A 12,878-nucleotide genomic window follows, 5' to 3' on the forward strand; every position below is an offset into this window, starting at 1 on the left:
CTGACAGCAGTTAAACCTTGTAGAATTAACCGTACAGTTTCATCCTTCCCGACACCGCCAGAAATTCTCCTCGATATAGGTCTCTTTCCACAATTGGGTTCCGAAATCGTGTTTCACGTTCCATCCACATGCGAATCCATCGAGAATCACTGTCCAGACCAAATCGGGACACATCCGTGAAAAGAACATCGGCCCCACTGTTCGACCATCCAGATGGCATGTTGACGGTTCCACTCCAGGCGTTCCCTTCCGTGAAGATGCATCAAAGATGCACATACAACAGATCTCCGACAATAAAGGCCACTCTGTCGAAGCCTTCTGTACACCGTTTGCCTCCGTAGAACAGTGGATGCTGCGAGGCCAGTTGCCGTGCAGTACTAAGGCGGTACCGTCGTGCCCTTACAGCCAAATAACGGCCCTCTCTTTCTGAAGTTACACCTGGTCGACCACGCACTGGTTTTCGGGATACAGTTTCGACCTCTATAAATTCTCGCCACATCCGAAAAACAACAGAACGATTCACATTAAGCCATCGGTCCCCTCGCAGAGAGTTCGGTAGGCGTCTTGCACAATCTGTGTGCACAGCGACTGTAGACGTGGGACTCCCGACAAATACTATACCGTTTGATAGGTGCTCTGACGTCATCGTTGGCGTGGTTGTCCGTTGACCGGAATGCCATCCTCCGTGCAGGACATGATCGTACGGACATCTGTTGACAGTCGGTATGCTTATATCATGAATTAGACGGAGGACGGGGAAGTAGTCGTTTGGACATCAGTGTATTTGTGGAAGACAGTGACTGTTGAGATAGTCAGTCTCTTCGATTTCGGTGGCGAAATGTAAAATTATTCAGAATGCCTTTCACCTGCTTCAAGGCATTTTCAGACACTTCAGACGATGGATTCTCGCGTTCTTACAAATATTCCAGGCTCGTTGCGAATCGTTTTGCAGGCATTCATGTAATATTTTTGAAGTCTGTATTTATTTCCACGCCCTTTACACAAACTGAGGACCTTAAATTTCATCTTAAATGAAAATCTATTAGGAAGTGTGTTGATCTTGCAGGCCATGAAAATGGTTCGCCTGAACCTGTGATGATAAATCACAGTTAACACAAATGAAGCATCAAGAAACAGTTTCGTTTGGAGAGAAGGAGGACAAGAATGCAGTTCAAACATGGCGGTCGGAATGAGCCGGAGTTCCATCATGCATAAGCCACATTATTGATGTTCGCATGAACATCGTATAGAAAACCCTGAAGAAGATCCTATACAAATTACTGCAGGACTGCTTAGAATATATGGCCCTATAAAGCAGTCACCAGCAGTACCAAACCACACGTTAACGACGAATCGTTGCTGATGTCTTGTTTAGATAGGTATCATGTGATTTCTCATCTGCCCGCAGACATTAATGGTTTGTGATACCGTCTCTGCCCAACGTTGCCTAATCTGTGAAGAGCAGGGGGTAAACAAACAGTGGGTCAGCACCTTGTGGACGAAAGCTTAGACAAAAGCGATTAATAATTAGGCATGAGACCCTGGACACATTGGAGGTACTATGAGTGGGGAGACGGTAATTTCCAAGAATGATTGCCTATCGAAGTCGCTGGGTCCAAACGATCGTAAATCGATCATGCAACCCCGGTGGCGGGCGTTGTGATCAATTGTTTGTGATCGTCATTTTTATCTGTATTCCGTCGTTCCCTTACTTGCTCTAAATTACATACCTCCGCGAATTATTTGTGAGTTGCTAGGGAAACCCAGAAGATTTATGTCGTTACTGAGTGATATGTCTGGTGTCCTTGACGTTTCTTCGGCGGATTCTCTCACATGGAAGAATCTAATTCCATGTTTATGCAGTGTAGATAATTGTTCGACTTTTTGTAGCAAATATGGAGCATTACCAGACAAGGAAAGAAGGGACTGTGTAGACTGTGGTGGTGCGAAGTGTGTAAAACTCCGTAAGAAAAGTTTCGATGCTGAAATAACGTTACAATTTCATTGGGGACAGTGCGGAAAACGAACGAGTATCAGGAAGATTACATGGTTCGACTCTTCCAAATTATCCATACAGATCACCGTAATGGACTTTCAGATGACGACAACACCGACTTCGAGTAAGGTAAGTCGCCTCCTTTGCAATTAAAAGTATTTTTGTAAAGCTCTTCTTATGTCGTTGTTGTAGTGACCAACGTAAACATACTCATAACGCCCGCCAGATCGCATGATCGATTTACGATCGCACGTTCGATATGTATCGTTTGGACCCAGCGACTTTGATAGGCAATCATTCTTGGAAATTACCGGGGAAACTGTCCACCGCGTGTCCTCAATGCGGTATTTTGACTGACTGCAAGTTCTGCAGCTAATGATCTTTTATTGCGCCCTGGGTCGTTGGCAATACATTACAAAATCTACTCCAGGTTCAGTATTCAGATGATTTTTGTTGTCCTTTCCCACAAGCCGCCTGTAAACGGCCGCGGATGTAGGTTCGCGTGTCGTTGGTCTAAGAAGGCCGTTCGACACAGCTGCGCTGCCAGCGTTCAGTGCCACCAGCGCGACCGTACATTTAACGTCCGCCCACTCGCCTACGTGAAACCCATCACGGTCCGACACTCCAGTGTCGTTGCACTCGAGCGCTGCACATGTTGCTCGTACACAAGAAACTAAACATGTCGAGAATAAAGCGGATGCACACATCGGTACACGGAATACCATCGTTGTCTTTGAGTAAACGTCTTTGCCTGTACCCGGTGGACCAGACAATTCCGTATGTATGTGTATATGTGTGAAAGGTAAAGTTTCTCATTTTCCTGATGTGAGCAGATATGCACAAAGTTTGCTCACGTATTTCAGATTCAGCCTATGGAATTCGACTTACTGTAGTTATCCATTTCGTAACAGGTACACTGCGTATCTATTTGTATCAATTCTGGACGTGAATAGGTATGACAGCAGTCGTAAATGTAGTCTGTAGCCGAAATGGTAGAATCATCTTAATTTCTAGTGGCACGCGTAGATGAAAATTTGAAGTGAAAGAGACACATTCCGAAACTTATTAAACAGCTAGGTTCTACAACGTTTGCATTAACCGAACAAAGGGAGATCAGAGACAAATAAATCGATAAGCAGTTGCCATGTGGCTCCCAGCGTGTTCCAGATTTTTCGCCCTGATTTCGCTTCGGCGGCTTGCGCATTTTTTCGTTACTTGTATACATAAACAGCTCCTTATTTACCATTGTGTAGCCGCGTGTAACTTGTTCAACACCTTTGCGGGATAGAAAAATCCGATAAATAATGACTTTTTTCCCACAACTAATTAAGGCACACAGTAACTGCGTTGCAGCAACCAGCCACTTTTAGTACTATCAAGTTTATTTTATTACAATGTTGACAATATGAATAGTGACTGTTGGCTGAATTTCTTCATCAGTACGAGGCCCATTCAATAATGAAACATAAAAAATGGCTGATTAAATCAGTATACATTTTGTTTATTTTTCCACGAAATTCCTAACAATTTCTACGAAACGAATCGTCTTATTCTCTCAACAAGTTCGAGAGGTCGAGATTCGTCTTGAAAAAACACGCCTACCACTCCAATCCAGGATATTTCCTTTTCATCGCGCGCTCGATAACATTCTCTATAATGCACGAGTAGTATACGCTGTTGACAGTGCGTGGCTTTTCCAAAAAATCACACAAAATCGGACCACGGACAAGCCAAATGATGGTTGACATGACTTTTTTTACCATCCGATAGCTGCGTTTTGAATTTCTTACGGACAACCGATTCAGGGTGTCCACACTGCATGCTTTGGTTCTTGGACTCCGGCTCAAAATGATGTAGCTAAGTTTCATCACAGGTTAAAATCCTATCCAAAAATATGTTACCTTCGCTAGTGAAACCATTTTTGAGGTCGGTGCAAATGCGAAATTTCTGTTCGTTTTCATAAACGGTAAGCTCTCTCGGAACTACTTTACACAAGTCTTATCGTAGTTCAATTTATTTCGAAGTGTTGTGCCAACGTCATCGATCTTCTTGAATAAGAGAATCAATACAACCTTGCAACGCCGGGGTCGATTTATGATGCCGGACTCCCCGTGAAAGCTCGCACAGTTCAAGCAACTGCTACTGCATTGTTTGCTAATGCAAGAGAAAATCTCTGATGACTGATTGTACACTTTCCGGAGGTAAAACTTGTATAACAGAATGCTATTCTTCAAAAGTTACACTCGCCATCGTAACGAAGAGCTTAGACGTTAAGTTAATATTCATCGAATAAATGACTAACACTCTTCGCAAAGTTGTCAAGTAACCAAAACTTTCAGCTTACTGTTTTGGGTGCTGCCTTCCCTGTTTACTTATTAACTCTACCTCGTAAATATGACTGTTGAGTTAGCATTTACTAATAGGTAATCAGCCAAAATAGCAGCCTTATAAATTGCTGATTATATTGTCATATTCGTTATGTTTTGTTCAGGGACGAGGCTCTAATGATCCAAATGGATCTGAAGCTAGTGTGAAAGTTTTCATTTTCTGTTTCCAACTACTTTGTAGAGTGCGGGTTGCATTTTTACTACTACTTCCTTCATTCTTCCAGAATCTTCTCATTTCCTAGTCGATCTTTTTTCAAGTTATTCGGCCCAGATTTTATATTCAGTTTTTCGTAACTGTCAGCGAGAGGAAGAGTATACAGCTTCTTTTGATCTGTCTAGATTTGTTCACTCAAATAACGTGGACATCAAATTCCAGTCGTCCTGAGTGTCAGAAATTTTCTCAAAAATTTGATTTAATGCGTGCCGTTTTCTCTTCTTCAGCTTCCCTCAAGGCAGACTGGGACTATTTTTTTTTCTTTTTTTGCTTTTCTGTACCATGATTAATGACCTATCTGTAGTAATGCTCCAGGCTTAATGCTGTAATGCTTTAATTGTTCATCACACAACAGTTTTTATCGTACTTGTTCCAAATGATTTGTTTTTTGTAATTTAGATGTTCTCTCTCCATTTGCTACACGAATTATACATGGCGATTGAACGCTTTCTCCTAGGTACTTGAAGCTAAATACTTGAAGTATCTTTCTAAATTCGGTTAATACAAGTTACCTACCGTGTCGTAGTGAGGATACATCTGTGTTTTGAGCATTGAGATGTGGAGCTTGCTTTTAATTTGATGCTGCTGTCAGGGGACTGTATCGTGTCTTGTGTGCTGTTGAATAGTTTGCCAAATCATCTGCAAAGGCCAAGCAGTGCGAATGACTTTTAGTTTTCGGAAGTCTCTCAATGACAAATCATTTTACTTGTTTTTCTAGTAAAAGCTTAAACAACACGGGAAACGCCTATCTCCTTGTCGTTCTCCGTTGTGCGTTTATGACAGCAAACTTCACGAGACCTCGCTAGAAAATTATAACTAATGCTATATTCCAGAATCCAGAGGTGCAGTGGGTGCGATATACAAGACGTTCATATATTTCTCTTAGTAATTCAAATTTTGGAATGGTGTTGGTTAATGTTTGTTTAATCATTTCTCTTGATATTGAATTATTCTAATATACTAGAAACTGTCTGTCCTATTGAATCGTGTGCTTTGTTAAGGTGAATGAATGTGCTCAGTATGTATCTGCCTTTAGGAATTGAATGCATGCTCTTAGTACTTAGGATCTGCTGCGCACATGATATCAAAAAAATGGTTCAAATGGCTCTGAGCACTATGGGACTTTACGTCTGAGGTCATCAGTCCCTTAGAACTTAGAACTACTTGAACCTAACTAACCTAAGGACATCAAACACTTCCATGCCCGAGGCAGGATTCGAACCTGCGACCGTAGCGGTCGCGTGGTTCCAGACTGAAGCGCCTAGTACCGCTCGGCCACACCGACCGGCACACATGATATCGATTCACATGTTACTTGCCTGATAATTTTCAGTTGATTGATCTGCCTGTACTTCATATCTGTTGAGTAATAGCTCCAGAGAATTTTATAAAAATGCTGCTATCAGACATGCTTGTATTCATACGGGGTGGTCAGAAACAGTTTGAAAAGTTTGTAAGGGTGTTGCAGGGTAGGAAGAGCTGAGCAAAAACTTTAAGAAAAAACTCTATACGTTGCGCTTTTTCCCATTTTATTAACAGTGAAGTTAGCCATCAGGCCGTTGCGCGCGCAAATTCAAACGGCCCGCCAGAGACGGTGTTGCCAAAAATTGGACATGGGGCTGTAGTAAGGAACGAATCCAAGCCAAAGTGTGAGCAGTCTCGTGCTTGAATTTGCGCGCACGACGGCCTGACTGGCTAACTTCAACGTTAATTAACTCGGAAACGGTTAATTTATCGAATTGATTTCTTCTCAATTGTTTATCAGCACAATGAACCCTGCGACATCTTTACAAGCTTTTCAGACAGTTTCTGACCACCCTGTATATCAGTTCTATCCTATTTTTACGTCGTGATGAATTGCAGCAAGTTGTCAGTCTTCAGGATTTTTTTCACTCCATTCTAATTGGCAGTGAATAAGCAAAATACGCGATTGTACGTTGTGTAATCCTTCTTTGGCAATAAGATTTGAACATATGTACCGTAAAACACTTTTTATATGAAGTTTTTTTTATTTGCGTCAGGATATGTTTCTGAGATAGGGAAAAGATACAATAACCGGAAGAATTCGACTTTGGGCTTGAGTGTTAATGAGAAATGTCTCAACAGTTCTATATTCGTTTATGACTCCAATAACCTGCTTGAAAAATATACTAAGGGCTATTTTCCTGAATTCAGCGTCGGAACGGTCCACGGTATAAATTAATGGGATTCGCTGTAGACGTAAAATTGACTGCATCAGAGCACCACTTTAGTGCGAGGCGCTATGTTTAATAGCGGACGACCCTAAGCATTCATAAAACTGCCGCCACCACTTCTCTATTTCCATCAGAATTTGCAAATTGTAGGTGATATTTTTGGAACGTTAAAATTAATTTTGACGTTTTGACGATCTTTTCGTGATAGAGGTGTCACCTGAATGTATCGATGGAAACAGGATTAAACGAAATAAGGGACACTTTTCCTAAAGCGTTTATTAACGATTCTGTCAACTGTTGCTTTCTCGCTTCCCACGCCCGGGTTCCCGGGTTCGATTCCCGGCGGGGTCAGAGATTTTCTCTGCCTCGTGATGACTGGGTGTTGTGTGATGTCCTTAGGTTAGTTAGGTTTAAGTAGTTCTAAGTTCTAGGGGACTGATGACCATAGATGTTAGGTCCCATAGTGCTCAGAGCCATTTGAACCATTTTTGAACTGTTGCTTATTTATATTAGGCGACTAGTTTCGAGCCTTACAGGTTCATTTTCAAACCCGGCACATTGAGGCTGCAGTGACAGTGCGTTATCCTATTAACTAACATCAAAGTGGCAACACATGCTTTATAAACGTTTGCAGAATGAACGCCGCAACCTTAGGTTCCTCTTATCAAGTTAGTTGAGTTTGATTTTGACTTGGTAAAAGGCACAAGCGGATTGTGGCACTCATTTTTCAAACATTTACAAAGCATGTGTTGCCACTTTGATGTTTGTTATTGAGATCAGGTACAGGCAGTGCAGCCTCAATAGGCCAGGCTTCAAAATTAGTCGTCTAATATAAATGATGCATCTGTTGACAGAAACGTTAATAAACGCTTTAAGAAATTTAATAAAGTTGCTCGTTCCCTGTGAACAAAATGTTGAAACTGAAAAAAATAATGTTTTATCCTGACATATGGCAACCCCGCGTGCTGAAGTTCGAGACGATCCTTAAGTTACTCAGTTCGAATAGCAGTCTAATTGCTGGTTTCGTGCTAGAGCGTGATCACTTGAACCATATTCTTGAGAACAGAGTTTACCCATTTGGTTTGCAAAGAAGAGCTTCATTCTCATCATTTAGCTGGTTGCTTAATTATTTGTCGTCCAAGGTACATTTAACAAAGAATTGCTCCCGCTTAGGGATTTTAGGAATTAAAAAATCATACGTTTGCAATGTACGGGAACGAGCTATTCACTTACAGGTCATCAACACGTCTGCCAATATATGTGTGTCTTCGTGCTCCATCCTTATTGTGTATGGGCAGTTCTATGCAACGTGCACCCCGTATGTCCCAAGAGGCGCAGACAATCGTAGCAAACACCTCCTCAGCTTGTACACGGCAACCTGGCCGTCTCGGAGTGCAAGTCGAAACCTAGTGCCCCAGTCATATACCTAAGTGAAACGAAATGCATCATGTAAAGAGAAGAAGGACCTATCACATTCTCGCCAGATCATCGGAGTTAAGCGCTGTCGGGCTGGGCTAGCAATTGGATGGGTGACCATCCGCTCTGCCGAGCGCTGTTGGCAAGCAGGGTGGACTCAGCTCTTGTTAGGCAAACTGAGGAGCTACTTGATTGAGAAGTAGCTGATCCGGTCTCGTAAACCGACATACGATCGGGAGAGCGGTGAGTTGACCACATCCCCATCCACATCCAGTGACGCCTGTACTCTGAGAATGACACGGTGGCCGGTCAGTACCGTTAGGTCTTCATGGCCTGTTCGGACGGAGTTTAATTTAGTTTTTAGGATCTCTGGCACGAAGTACCGATACATGGCAACAGAGCTTGACACGTGAAAAAAAAAAAAAAAAAAAAAAAACACTGACAGGTGAAGGCCATTAGATTATCCCTGCGTCCAGTAAATCACCCGCAGGAAGAGAGAGAATACGTATTCTGGCCTGCTACGTTGCTCTGCAGCGCGTGTGGCGCGAAGAACCCACACAGAATTCCTCCGCCGCCCTTCGCCACTGACGCCACTGGCGGAGGGGGAGGGGGCTGTCTGTATGTACGAAGCGAGAGGCGTGGGAGCGGCCTCCCTTTGCCTCCAGGAATAGCCGCGTGGGCGCAGACAGAGCGCCTGCGCCTGCGATAATAATAACCCCGTGATTCAGGAGCGGACCGCCTCCTCTTTCACGTCCCCTCCCATTCCTCATACCGGGGCGATCTCGGAAGGTACAAGCGTGTCATAAGGCCACTTGTCTGTCATGCTGGGTGTTTCAACCCTACTGTGCTACTCCTTTTCCTCCAAAAGAGAGCTTTACAATTTTTCCTGAAAAAAATGCCTCTTATGGAAAAGAAAATGAGGATTTATTAGACGACGATGTTTTGCTTTAGGAAGGTAAAGGCACAAGAGAGGCAGTTCTGACGCTGCGATTCACAGTGGACGCAAGACTGAAGAAAAATCGAGACACGTTCAAATGGCTCTGAGCACTATGGGACTTAACAGCTGAGGTCATCAGTCCCCTAGAACTCGGAACTACTTAAACCTAAATAACCTAAGGACATCACACACATCCATGCCCGAGGCAGGATTCGAACCTCCGACCGTAGCGGTCGTCGAGACTCGTCCATAGGACTTGTCGAACTGGAGAAAGCGTTCGACAATGTAAAGTGGTGGAAGGTGTTCGAAATTCAGAGAAAAATGGGAGTAAACTATAGGGAAAGAAGGGCAATATGCATCATGCACAAGAGCCAAGAGGGAACTGTAAGAGTGGAAGAGGGAGACCAAGAATGAAGTACCCGGATTAAAAAGGGTGTAAGACAGCGATGTAGTCTTTCACTCCTGCTGTTCTATCAGTACATCAAAGAAGCAATGTCGGAAACAAAAGAAAGGTTCAAGAGTGTTATTAAAATTCAGAGTGAAAGGATATCAATGGTAAGATTCGCTGATGACATTGCTATCCTCAGTGAGAGTGAAGAAGAGCTATAGGACCTGCTGAATGGAATGAACAGTCTAATGAGTACAGAATATGGATTGAGAGTTAATCGAAGAAAGACCAAAGTAATGACAAGTGTCAGAAATGAGAACAGCGAGAAACTTAACATCAGAATTGATGGTCACGGAGTAGATGAAGTTAAGGAATTCTGCTACCTAGGAAAGTTAAAGAATTCTGCTACCTAGGCAGCAAAATGACAGACGGAGCAAGGAGAACATCAAAAGCAGACTAGAACTGTCAAAATGGACATTCCTGGCCAAGAGAAGTCTACTAGTATCAAAACTCGGCCTGGAGCAAAGCATTGTATGGTAATGAAACATGGACTGTGTGAAAACCGGCCAAGAAGAGAATCGAAGCATTTGAGATACTGTACTACACAATAATGTTGAAAGTTAGGTAGACTGATAAGGTAAGGAATGACGAGGTTCTCTGGAGAATAGAAGAGGAAAGGAATGTATGGAAAACAATGACAAGAGTAAAGAATAGGATGATAGGAAACCTATTAAGACATCAGGAAATAACTTCCATGGTACTAGAGGGAGCTGTAGAGTGTAAAAAATATAGAAGAAGACAGAGATGGCAATACTTCCAGCAAATAATTGTGGACGTAGATGGAGAGGTTGGCACACGAGAGAAATTCGTGGCTAGCCGCATCAAACCAGTAAGAAGACTGATGAAAAAAAAAAACTGTAAAAGTTACATTACTTCGAAACTGGAGTACACGAGGTCAGCATCAGAATTTGGAATGGGAATATGGACAAAGCCATACACTTGATTAAAATTCGAATATGTCACCAAAACAATATTCTTAATCTGACGCGTTGAGTAATGCCGAAGGAAAATAACATGAGCTATGTAGGATGAAGGAGGTTTCATCTTTGCGTAATCGAAGCTCACTGCTTACGAAGTCCGAACTAGTGTTGGTTGATGTCTACTTCCGGCGTGTGTACATGTCTGACCACTCTACTGGTCTCTCGGTTCATCGTGATAATTTATCAACACCGGTGGTTTCAAAACAACGCCACTGTCGCTCCAGGCACTACACCTCTAGAGAGCCTGTATGAATGGAGGGAGAAAGACCAACGGCAATACTGGCGCTGCTTGGTTGAGAGCTCAGGACGCCCTTTTCTACCTATCTTTAGTTTAATGTGGCTGGAGTTGTAGAGTGCACGGTGCTATTTCTAAGTTTCAAAGCCTTATTCCATGGTAAATAATTTGCTGGTAGAATCATAGTAAGTCTTTCACAGATCTTCTGTGAGGTCATTTTACGTAATTTCACATCGATAAAAGAATCAGGGAAGTCGAAAATGAGCCGGTATTCTTCGGCTTACATTTTCACATCGATTTTCGTAGACTAAATTTTAATTGATAGTGATTTACTGTGTGTGACTAATATGGCTTACGTGATTATACAGGACAGTCGGGAGCAAGGTCATGTTGTTCGTCTATTGACTGTAAAAATGTGGCGAAGACAGCTTGATGTCAGTAATACTTCCAAAGAATGAAAACAGACACAAACAATGGGCAATGAAAGACCGAGGAGACAGAAATTACATAGGGGACTTTTGGAAACAGACAAAATATTCCTTCTGTACGAAGTGTGTATTTTGTGCTGTGATATGTCATTATTATATTAGTAGTGTCTAACATTTCGTTGTATCCACAGTTGTTCAAGGCACTGTTGCAGCGTACAGTTTCTATGTTGCTGGCACTAGACGAAAAGAAAGCAACATTTTTATAACCAAACAGTTATCACCCTATTATTTCAGTTGTAGGACTACACTCATCATTAAAAATTACTCATTTGGTGCATCACACACTGCACCTCATGACAAACTAATACTATATTTTAAAATGTGCATTAGTGGCTAGGTGGCCACATGCTAGATTATCGATCTAAAAATCTCGGGTTTAATTCACAGTCAAGTTCACTTTTTTCTTCAGCTAGGGTTTAATTCACAGTCAAGTTCACTTTTTTCTTCAGCTATCCCTACCTTCACTTCTGCTGATACTTTCTTTGTGTGAAACAATTGACTTTCGACTTGTGAGATACGTTCGTTGAAATACACTCAGTTGAGAGGCTCGACATTTTTATTTATAGACATTTCTTAAACTGCTGTCTATCCACATTCACAGGGCAAGTCAGTTACAGAAAATGAGGTACAAGGAACATAAATCTGCTAGTACTGATAATCATTTAGCTGCTATGCAATACTGTTACTTTGCCAGATAGAAACTATAGATGTTTCGTTTTCGAAAACCCCTACTGTGAAATAGTTTGTCTAATTTTTTACGTCTTAGCTTTTCTAAAAGTGAGTACAGCAATTAAGTTTTCTGAATTTCCCCGACGTAAGAGAAACGCATTAAATTCACAATGATTCGTCGAAAGTATACTATGCACGGAATAAGAAAGACTTTTAATGCTTATATTTCAGCAACTTCATCGATGAATAGCTCAGCAGAAGAAAATGAAATTGTTTCAGGGCCGCTGAAATACAACAAATGACACTTTCTCCTGATCGGCTGTTATTATCTCCAGGGCCCAAGGAAATTGTTAAAAATGGCTAATATTTCACTACAACCAGCGTTCGTCAGACGTATACACCACTTCATAGCGGATTGTTCGGTTCACATCACATTAAATGTATAGACGTACAGGAATGGTATTTGTTTCAGCCACATACCAAATAACAAGTTAGAAGCGCTTCTTTGGTGGCACTTGTCAGATAGATGTCTTGTTGTTGTCGTCTAAACGTGATTGCATTTTCCCTTGTGAAGCTACCTAATTGTAAGCCCTCATAAAGGCTGCCTGAGGATTGTTTATGCCCTCCACTCATAGCTGGTTACCGCAACCGAGCTATCTTTCCTTTATCCTCCCATCAATCCCCTTTGTCGCTCATACCGTGACGTCGAATCTGTCTGTGATACGTTAATATTAATAAGAGTCTAGACTGCGGCCAAGGTAGTGTTTTAGAATACATGGGATAGACAAGTTTCCGTGTCTGCGCACATGTCCTCTACAAAAAACCAAAAGAGAGCAAAAGGCGAGTTTTTGTTTTCCATTCAGATGGGGTACGTCACTTCCTATTCTGTACCTGTGTGACTATCAGGTGGTTT

At 42.1% G+C, this 12,878-nt stretch overlaps 1 protein-coding gene across 1 annotated transcript in view; it reads right to left on the bottom strand.

The window, feature by feature from the left end:
- The window catches only part of LOC126456072 (uncharacterized), a 103,973-nt gene that overhangs the window by 8,371 nt on the left and 82,724 nt on the right, over positions 1-12,878 (bottom strand). The gene's annotated exons all lie outside the window — the stretch shown is intronic.

This window comes from Schistocerca serialis, chromosome 2 (genome assembly GCF_023864345.2).
Source record: "Schistocerca serialis cubense isolate TAMUIC-IGC-003099 chromosome 2, iqSchSeri2.2, whole genome shotgun sequence".
NCBI lineage: Eukaryota > Metazoa > Arthropoda > Insecta > Orthoptera > Acrididae > Schistocerca > Schistocerca serialis.